This window comes from Choloepus didactylus, chromosome 21, assembly GCF_015220235.1.
Source record: "Choloepus didactylus isolate mChoDid1 chromosome 21, mChoDid1.pri, whole genome shotgun sequence".
NCBI lineage: Eukaryota > Metazoa > Chordata > Mammalia > Pilosa > Megalonychidae > Choloepus > Choloepus didactylus.
Window position 1 is genome coordinate 8,402,170 of NC_051327.1, and position 11,177 is coordinate 8,413,346.

The 11,177-nt window shown below is 43.1% G+C and overlaps 1 pseudogene; it reads right to left on the minus strand.

Moving 5' to 3' along the window:
• Positions 1 to 7,626: 7,626 nt before the first annotated feature.
• LOC119517683 lies at positions 7,627 to 10,937 on the minus strand (annotated as a pseudogene).
• Positions 10,938 to 11,177: the final 240 nt, after the last annotated feature.

An 11,177-nucleotide genomic window follows, 5' to 3' on the forward strand; every position in this document is an offset into this window, starting at 1 on the left:
CTTCCAGCACAATGTTGAATAACAGTGGTGACAGCGGGCATCCTTGTCTTGTTCCTGATCTTAGAGGGAAGGCTTTCAGTCTCTCACCATTGAGTACTATGCTGGCTGTGGGTTTTTCATATATGCTCTTTATCATGTTGAGGAAGTTTCCTTCAATTCCTACCTTTTGAAGTGTTTTTATCAAAAAGGGATGTTGGATTTTGTCAAATGCTTTTTCAGCATCTATTGAGATGATCAATTGATTTTTCCCTTTCGAGTTTTTAATGTGTTGTAATACATTGATTGTTTTTCTTATGTTGAACCATCCTTGCATGCCTGGAATGAACCCCACTTGGTCATGGTGTATGATTTTTTTAATGTGTCTTTGGATTCGATTTGCAAGTATTTTGTTGAGGATTTTTGCATCTATATTCATTAGGGAGATTGGCCGGTAGTTTTCCTTTTTTGTAGCATCTTTGCCTGGTTTTGGTATTAGATTGATGTTAGCTTCATAAAATGAGATAGGTAGTGTTCCATTTTTTTCAATGTTTTGAAAGAGTTTGAGTAAGATTGGTGTCAGTTCTTTCTGGAAAGTTTGGTAGAATTCCCCTGTGAAGCCATCTGGCCCTGGGCATTTATTTGTGGGAAGATTTTTGATGACTGATTGGATCTCTTTGCTTGTGATGGGTTGGTTGAGGTCTTCTATTTCTTCTCTGGTCAGTCTAGGTTGTTCATATGTTTCCAGGAAATTGTCCATTTCTTCTACATTATCCAGTTTGTTGCCATACAGTTGTTCATAATATCCTCTTATAATTTTTTTAATTTCTTCAGGATCTGCAGTTATGTTACCTTTTTCATTCATTATTTTGTTTATATGGGTCTTCTCTCTTTTTGATTTTGTCAGTCTAGCTAGGGGCTTGTCAATCTTGTTGATCTTCTTAAAGAACCAACTTTTGGTGATATTTATCCTTTCTATTGTTTTTTTGTTCTCTATGTCATTTATTTCTGCTTTAATCCTTGTTATTTCTTTTCTTGTACTTGGTTTAGGATTGGTTTGCTGTTCATTTTCTAGCTTCTTCAGTTGATCCATTAGTTCTTTGATTTTGGCTCTTTCTTCCTTTTTAATATATGCGTTTAGTGCTATAAATTTCCCCCTTAGCACTGCTTTTGCTGCATCCCATAGGTTTTGGTATATTGTGTTCTCATTTTCATTCTTCTCTATATATTTAGCAATTTCTCTTGCTATTTCTTCTTTAACCCACTGATTGTTTAGGAGTGTGTTGTTTAACCTCCAGGTATTTGTGAATTTTCTTAGTCTCTGATGGTTATTGACTTCTAGTTGTATTCCATTGTGGTCAGAAAATGTGCTTTGAATAATTTCAATCTTTTTAAATTTATTGAGGCTTGTTTTATGTCCCAGCATATGATCTATTCTGGAGAAAGTTCCGTGAGCACTAGAAAAGTATGTGTATCCTGGTGATTTGGGATGTAATGTCCTGTAGATGTCTGTTAAATCTAATTCATTTATCAGATTGTTTAGGTTTTCAATTTCCTTATTGGTCTTCTGTCTGGTTGATCTATCTATGGGAGAGAGTGATGTGTTGAAGTCTCCCACAATTATTGTGGAAACATCAATTGCTTCCTTTAGTTTTGCCAATGTTTCTCTCATGTATTTTGTGGCACCTTGATTGGGTGCATAGACATTTACGATTGTTATTTCTTCTTGCTGAATTGCCCCTTTTATTAGTATGTAGTGGCCTTCTTTGTCTCTCAAAACATCCCTGCATTTGAAGTCTATTTTATCTGAGATTAATATTGCTACACCTGCTTTCTTTTGGCTGTAGCTTGCATGAAATATTTTTTTCCATCCTTTCACTTTCAGTTTCTTTGTGTCCCTGTGTCTAAGATGAGTCTCTTGTATGCAACATATTGATGGTTCATTTTTTTTGATCCATTCTGCGAATCTATATCTTTTAATTGGGGAGTTTAATCCATTTACATTCAACGTTAAAACCGTGAAGGCATTTCTTGAATCGGCCATCTTATCCTTTGGATTATGTTTGCCATATTTTTCCCTCTCTCTATTAATATCCTTTATTGTACCCATACCGAATCTCTTTAGTACTGAACCTTTCTCCAGGTCTCTCTGTCCTGTCTTTGTTTCTCTGTCTGTAGGGCTCCCTTTAGTATCTCCAGTAGGGCAGGTCTCTTGTTAGCAAATTCTCTCAGCATTTCTTTGTCTGTGAAAAATTTAAGCTCTCCCTCAAATTTGAAGGAGAGCTTTGCTGGATAAAGTATTCTTGGCTGGAAATTCCTCTCACTCAGAATTTTAAATATATCGTGCCACTGCCTTCTTGCCTCCATGGTGGCTGCTGAGTAGTCACTACTTAGTCTTATGCTGTTTCCTTTGTATGTGGTGAATTGCTTTTCTCTTGCTGCTTTCAGAACTTGCTCCTTCTCTTCTATGTTTGACAGTGTGATCAGTATATGTCTCGGAGTGGGTTTTTTTGGATTTATTCTATTTGGAGTTCGCTGAGCATTTATGATTTGTGTATTTATGTTGTTTAGAAGATTTGGGAAGTTTTCCCCAACAATTTCTTTGAATACTCTTCCTAGACCTTTACCCTTTTCTTCCCCTTCTGGGACACCAATGAGTCTTATATTCGGACGTTTCATATTATCTATCATATCCCTGAGGTCCATTTCGAGTTTTTCAATTTTTTTCCCCATTCTTTCTTTTATGCTTTCATTTTCCATTCTGTCATCTTCCAGGTCACTGATTCGTTGTTCAACTTCCTCTAGTCTTGTACTATGAGTGTCCAGAATCTTTTTAATTTGGTCAACAGTTTCTTTAATTTCCATAAGATCATCCATTTTTTTATTTAGTCTTGCAATGTCTTCTTTGTGCTCTTCTAGGGTCTTCTTGATTTCCTTCATATCCCGTACTATGGTCTCATTGTTCATCTTTAGTTCTTTGAGTAGCTGCTCTAGGTGGTGTGTCTCTTCTGGTCTTTTGATTTGGGTGCTTGGGCTTGGGTTATCCATATCGTCTGGTTTTTTCATATGCTTTATAATTTTCTGTTGTTTTTGGCCTCGTGGCATTTGCTGAGCTTGATAGGGGTCTTTTAGGGTTTGTAGACCAGTTGAAGTCCTTATCTCTAATTTATCAGATCTACAGCTTCGTGGAGTACACTTTCTCTAACTAACCAGCAGGTGGCGTCCACGAGCCACCTGTTCTCCACAAGCCAGTTCTCCCCTGCTTAGCCTTTTTGGTGAGTGGGGGAGTGAGTCTTGTGGGGCCCAATTGGTGTACCAAGCTTGCGTGTGTAGTTGGTGTTGCCTGCCCTGTATGTGGGGCGTGTTTCTGGGCAGTCGGGGAGGGGGGGTGGCCCTAACAATCAAATCTCCCTGATGATCCTAGAGTTTTAAAGCTGCTGCAATAGTCTAATCCTTCAGTTCAGTCCTGCCACAGTTTGTCTCTGCCACTGACCCACAAGTCTTTGGTATTGGCGTATGGCTCCTGAGACTTGCAAGTGGGCCCCTCTTCCAGACTGTGCACCCCGGGTCCTCTGTTGAGGGATGACTGTGCTATGTCACAGGTGAGTGCCGTCCCCCCAGGGCAGTTCTGGGCTGCTGGGCTGTGTTGGGAGGCTCCCAGTCTGCTCAAATGATGGCTGAATGGGGCTCTGTTAATTCACACTGCTCCCCCTTCCCAGCTCTGGGACATTCAGCTGAGGTTGCAGGGAAGGCTAATGTCCACGCCCAGTTTTGTGGTGTGTGCCTGTTATTTGAAGCACTTCCGTCACACTGGGTTGTCTGGGGCAGCTCTGGGCTATGGGGCTGGCGATGGGCAGGAGTGTTTCCTGTCCACCAGGATGGTGACTGTGAGCGGACCCCCCCCTTTTCTTGGGAAGTTGTGTTGTTTAGTGAATTTTCTCAGCCACTGGATTATTGCCTTTTGTCTCAGAGCTCTCTTAGTTCTGCTCTTGACTTGACGTGCCCAAATTTCAATTCTTTGAAGCTTTCTGTATTGAGCTTCTTAGAGTAATTGTTTTAGAAAAAGCAAAAAGGATTTAAAAAAAAAAAAAAAAAAAAACGGCCCTCCTCAGAGATCTAATGGGTTATTGAAATGCTAATAGACAAAGCAACCAGGGCCATTAAGGAAAGGTGCACAGGGCAGAGAGATCAGCTTTGCTTCGGGATTTGCATATGCGCCTCAAGGCCTGATCTCCGCCCTTCCCCTTTCTGTGTTCACCAGAACTCCAAAAATCCTCTGCTTTTATTTTGGAGTTTTTCGTGTTGTTTTTTTTCTATGCCTGTCTCCTCTCTGCTGGGCTGGCTGCTCTCAGAGTCTCTGGTGTCTGGTCTCAGTCTATCTATGGTTGGAGTTTGAATCAGTAGAGTGAGTTTCCGATAAGAGCAGCCACTGCAATTCTCCCTTCTCCTTCCCGGAGCTGACAGCCCCTCCTCCCCCGGGACTGAGCCTGGCAGGGAGGGGCGCAGGTCCCCTGGCCGCAAAAACTTACAGATTTCGCTGATCTCAGCAGTTCCACGTTTTCATGAGTGTTGTATGAAGTATGCCCAAAGACAGATTGCTCTGTGGTGTCCAGTCCACGCAGTTCCTGGCTTTTTACCTACTTTCCTGGAGGAGTAACTAAAACATACAGCTCACCAGTCTGCCATCTTGCCCCGCCTCTCCCAAGTACTTTATACCATTTGTGACTATAGTCGGTATTGGCAAACAGATTCTTAGGATTGATAAATGAATGAATTTGAAAATGATTTAATAAAAGGAAAAGGAAACGAGAGGATGCTGTACTGCTTTCTTTTAGATGCTTAGCAAAATTCTGAATATAATTATGCTACCTTCAACAATTGTTCCTACTTTCTTCTAGCTCACAGAAAAGTCAGAGAGGCAAAATTGTAGTGAAAGTATTGTAAGGCATTGTGATTATCACCACAAAAAAATTACCATTGTTTAAGAACCTATGGTACAAAATACAACTTTTTAAATTTGCCTATAGAATTCAGGGAATTCTTCCAGAGACTAAAATATTAGAATTATATTCTGAAGGGTGAACATTCAGATCACTGAAGGGAAAAAATTCTTTGTAGAGATCATATAAATGGCATTTCATTTTCTCTTGTTATATTAAAGGAACTGAAACGAACTTTCAATATGGCTTGAACATGGGTGATGATGGTAAGTAGTATGTTGCATTGTTGTAAAAAGACGCAAAAATGATAACTAGCCAAAAACCAACTGTAGAAGACTGAATAGTGTTTCCCAAAGACATCAGATCCTAATATCTGGAATATGTATATGTTAATTTACAAGGAAAAAGAAAGACTTTGCAGATGTGACTCAATGAATGATCCTGAAGTGGGGAGATTTTCCTGGATTCCCCAAGGAGGCTCTAAACCCAATCCTAGTCTCCCTGAGAGAGGCAGAGGAAGATGTGGTGCACACAGCAGAGCAGGGAGCAATGTGACCACGGAGGCAGGGATTGCAGGGACACAGCCTCAAGCCAGGAAACTCTGACTGTCGTGGGAAGGTGCACGCGGCAAGGAATGGATTCTCCCCTAGAACCTCCAGAGGGAACACGACCCTGCCCACCTTGATGGTCGTGATGCTGATGGTGAACTTCTGGCCTCCAGAACTGTGAGAAGATAAATTTTTCTTGCTTTAAGCCACCAACATTGTGGTCATTTGTTACAGCAGCCATAGATCAACATTTTAGCACAGATGACAAATATATTAAATGAGAAAACACTAAGAGAATGCCCTCATTTACATTTGCTAGCAAAAACAAAATTAGTATTCCTACTATTATATTTTAATGTTGTATCAAATTTCTGAGTAGTACAAATCTTCAAAAGCACGTTTTAAAAAGCCGTGATTGTTTCCAAGATGATTCATGAGTTGACAGAAACAGTAGTGAAAACCTTAAGAAACTAGTAAATTTTTTTTTCACTAGATAGTCAATTCCATCTAGAAGAACACTCAAGTCTGAGAAAAATAAAGTAAAAAATATAAGATTAATTGGATGGTCATGTGGGTTGAATTTTGTCTCCCCAGGGACATGGTCACTTCCTAAACCCTGGTCCTGTGAATTTACCTTATTGGAAAGAGAGTCTTTGAGGGTATCATTAGTTAAGATGAGGCCAGATGGGACTGGGTGCTCCTTTAATCCACATGACTGGTGTCCTCACAGGAGAAGAGACTTGGACACCAGAGAGAGAAGACACCAGAGGGAGAAGAGGCCACAGGCAGAGACTGAAGGCCAAGGATTGCAGAGAAACCACCAGAAGCCAGGAGCACGGCAGGGGCAGATTCTCCCCTGTAGGCATTGGAGGAGACGTGGCCCTTCCGACCCCTTGATTTTGGACTTCTGGCCCCCACCGCAAGACAGTAAATTTCTGTCCTTTAAGCCACCCAGTTTGTGGTCCTTCGTTATGGCAGTCCTGGGAAACTAAGATGGGGGATCCCATTTCTGTTACCTCTGATACAGAGGTTATTATAAAGCTACAAATTCATTAAAGGTGATTTCAATATTGTTGTGAAAGGCTAGTAAAAGATAATAATGTCCATTTTACCACTATTGTTTGAAGATATGCTCAGTGCAGTACAAATAGAGAAAGTAAATATTTAGTACAGAAAATAAGAAAAATTAATATTTTCAATATGATTGTCTATCAAGGTGATAGACAAGGGGATATGATTGTCTATCAGGAAACCCAAATATGGACAGTTATTAGAATTAATAATACAATTTAGTAATGTAGTGAGGTGCCAATTACTTTCAGAAAAATTAGCAAATATTATAACTAGTTAAGAATCATTTGTAATAGTCAAAATAGATCCCATTTAGTGCAGCAACAATAATTAATATATCTAATAATTAACTCATAAGAAGTATGCATGTCTAATAGGAAAAAATATTGAATATTATGGAGATATTTAATGTTGATTTGAGAATTGAGTAGAAGTGTCTCATATTGAAAGATATCAACTATTGCTAAATAAATCTGTTAAGACAAATTCTTTTTGTAAGGAAATGACAAAAAACATTTGACACTTATAGGAATTATAAAGTTTACCTGGAAGAGTAATCAGAAAAAAATATCCAAAGCTTTTGATAAACAACATTAAAATTGGGGGCTTGAAATTCCAGATATTAAAATGTACTTTTAAAACATCAAATATTTAAGAAGTGAGATATTATCACAAAATCGGTAGAGCCATGAAATTGTACACATCCAGGAGTTTCATGCCACATAACAAATCAATGCATAATCGAAAGAATAATAACATCAAGCACTTAGACAGCACTTCATATATGTCAGGCATTATTTTCCATGCTTTATATATCTTAACTCTTTTGACATTTACAATTCCAGGATATAGAACCTATTAACATTCCCATTTTCTAGATGAGAAAGTTGAGACACCAAGAAGCTAAGAAACTTCTTCAATATTATGCTGATACTAATAGTCTGAACTCCATTAAGCACGCATACTAGTTATTCATTGGTATGAGGAAAATAGTTAATGGGAACAATATTCATTTACACCTTCACCTTTTTCTCCCAGTGACAGAAGATTTTTTTTATATTTAAAAACAAAACCAACCCTCCCTCAAATAAACCCCCAAACAAACAAAAAAAAAACCAGATTAAATAAAATTTATAGTGAATATACCCTGCAAAAATCTGTATGTGCTATTAAATACTGTGTCTGTTACTGAGGCACAAACTTCAAACAATATACAAGTGTTCTGGGGAGTGAGGGGGGCCCCAAGTTTTAACTCTGTGGTGTTTGGGGAGACAAGATGAGGGAAGTGAGAGGAAGGGGAAATCAATTTCATTTTTCTTAATTCTGTCCCTATAAATATATTCATAAAGACCAAAAGAAGAAAAGGGAGCTTAGGATAGCAAGGAAATAGAATAGGGGAGTGTGGGACCCTCCCAATTCCACCTGGCCAAAGAATATGAAAGAAATTAATTTCATGGTGGGAGAAGAGATAAAAAGTGATAAAAGAGGATGGGAATGAGAGGGAAGCAGAGAGGAACCAGATGGGGACAGACAGGGGACGATGGCAGGAGACGAGGTGTCCAGTGCCAGTGTGTTCCTCTGTCCATCTTCATTCCCACTGTCTTAGGTTCCAGTTTAGTGCCTGTCTCCCTATTTTCTACCTCTGTCAGTGGACTGTCTGGATCCCTCAACCCCCCTTCAACTTGTCCTCACCCCTACTGTGTCAGTCCCTTAGTCCTTCCTCCCCTTATTGGGAGCTGGCTCGCTCCAGGATCCTCAGGTCATAGTTCTTTTTGGCCACTCGAAGTTTGAAGCGACTCATGGAGTTGTTGAGGTGAAGGGAGGCATTTTGGGCAGCCAGGGGGCTGGGGAACACAGCCACGATGGTGCACAAGGCAGCAAGGTCTGCATGGCAGCCATTCTCGGCAGTCCCACCATTCCCCCCACCCCCCCACCCCTGCCAGGCAGCCCCTGAGTGTCCTTGAGCCACTGGATCTTGGTGCCAGACAGGGTGAGCTGAGTGAAGAGTTTGTCAGCCTCGGTGCGGGTGATGCCCTTGGGGAGATCTGTCACCTCCAGCACCCGCCCCAGGACAACGTCTACTGTCCCCAGGTCAGTGCAGGCAGATTTGCGTGCTTGTCTCTTGCCCCGGTTTCCATGCTTTAATCCATTCTGTCCCTGTTGCACTGTATAAGTCGACTGGCCGTGGAGCAAGGGAGGGCAGATGGCCAGATTGTACTGCAGTGGCTGGCCCAAGAGGGAGAACCGCCCATCACCCTGTGCTGGACCCCCAGGCCGGGGGAACTGTGTGAGGACAGGTAGAGGACTGAGTCCCGTGCAGACGCTGCTGAGGCTGGTGACAGGAGAGGGTGTTGGGGACTGGGTAGGGGATGTGACGGGGCTGCTGCTCATCTGTGTGTTGGCCTGGGGGTTACTGTCAGGATTGTACAGGTCTCCAGGCTTCTGGCCCTGCTGGTCCATGCTGTAATATTTACAGTGACTCCACTGGACCATAGATGGGTTCTGGGGAGCTTAGGGTCCATTAGGCACATTCAGCTGCATGACCACCACACCATGCCCAGAAGGTGACACTCCTGAGTACTGCTGTGGCATCTGTGGTGGACTGCAGGGAGAAGGAGACTGAGGCATCTGGTATTGCTCAGAGCCAGGAGGTTGCAGAAACCCCACAGAAGGACTTGCACCATTCTGCTGAGCCGGTGGGATCATGCTGTAGTACACGGGTATGCCCCCTGCTGGGAGGCCCCCTTGTAGAGATTGGCTTGCAGGGACCAGCATGGGTTGCTGGAAAGGTGGCTGGACCACATTTTGAGAGTCATTACCCACTGGGACTTGGTAAGAAGGGAGTGGAGTGTACTGAACCTCCAGGCCTTGCGTCTGCGCCCCCTGCTGCTCCTCTGGTTGCTGAGCAGGCCCTGGTTCTGTGGCTGCTGGACCCCAATCATGCTTGGTAAGCCACCTGCTGCTGGTTAGGCATCATGGGCTGTAAACCAGGCTGCTGGGATGGCTGAGGCAGCAGCTGATCGCGCTGGGGGCTGTAGGCTACCGGGTGAGAGAGATGTTGACATTGCTGGTTGGAGTTAGGATACTGTCCAGGGGGATAGTAAGAACCCTGGATCTGTGGAGGGGGCTGCAGGTAGCCCTGGGGCAGCAGGACTTGCTGAGTAGGTGGTGCATGGCTAGAGGTGGCATAGTTGGGGGTGGGGAGGGGCTGTCCAGTGGAAGCTAGAGGTCCTTCCTGCACTACCACCTTTACTGCCTCCAAAGCTGCCACCCTGGGTGAGGACAGAAATTCCTCTGAAGCTGCTGGCTTTGGTGACAGGGGGCTGCATGCTCCGGACAGAGCCATCAGAGTCCGTGCTGCTCCAGGGCCATGGCTCCAGGGATTTGAGTTCGCTGTCTGTGCTGCGCTGGCGGCTGCCTGAGGTACGGCTCAGCCCCTCGCGGTTCCCCCGATGTCATTTAGATATCCATTCTGGCCAGTCTCTCGGGCAAATATTCTCTCTCAGACCCTCTGATATTCCTCCTCTCTCTCTTCTATTGACTTGCTCCTCCTTCCATCCTGCAATGGACCTCTGATTTGGTTATCATCTCAGGCCATACTGTCATCATCTCTCTTGAGAATGAATCTCTGTTGAAACTGTGTTCTTCTCATCCTTTATGTGTTCTGAGAACCTCTGTTCAGGGATTCTTGTGTTACTGGTTTTGTTGATGATGACACCTTTTCCAGTTTGATCAACATTGTGGTCCATCCCAAAATAGGTAGCTACCCGGGGTAATAGCATTCGGTGATATGAGGTCATTTGAGGGAATTTCTTGAACTGGTTATTGTCATTAATAAATTCCAGAATCTCCTGTTCTAATTTTAGCAGCATCATTCTGTCCCTTGGGTTCTTTTTCAGCGTATTTACAAGAAATTCCTGTAGGTCTATTCCAGTGGAGTCTGTATATTCTTGGCTGGAATCTCTGGACAGCATTTTTCTTGGGACCTTTTCTTTGTTTTTGTCCTTGTCTTCCTTTTCAGAGACATCCTTTGTGGACTTCTCTTCCTTGTCAGAAGGGCAACCGATGTGCAATTGAGTTACATCCTGGGTTTCTAGTGGCCCATCAGCAAATGGAGTAGAGGACTCCTCACACACTGCCAGGCTGCGCACCAACTTCAGCTGGGAATTAGATTTGGCTCGTTTCCTGGCATGATCATGGTTGGATGTCTGCCTCTTGTCAAAAATGAACTCATAATCCTGTGTCTCCTGATGTAAACTGGTATCCTCACCCTCTTTCTTATTTTCTTCCTTACTTGGAGTCTTAGATATATACTTGTTTTTGTTTACAGATTCTTCCACCAGTTTTTTTCTGATTCTTTCATTATTTCCAGAGTCTCCTGAGTAGTGTTACTGTTAGACATCTCCAATAGAATACAGCAGCTCTACGGACTCCTGAGTAAATGCTCAGCCTCCATGAGTTCAGTGCTGGAATGGCATCACATATAAGAAAAAACCCTGCCGCGGGCCGTAGCGGGGAGGGCGCCCGCGTCTCCGCCCGAGCCCACGGCCTCTTGGCTGCGGCTCAGCACCGACAGCGGGCGGCGGCGCGCTTCTGGGGGCGGGTGTGTGTGGGTGTGTGTGTCTGTGTGTGTGTGTGTGTG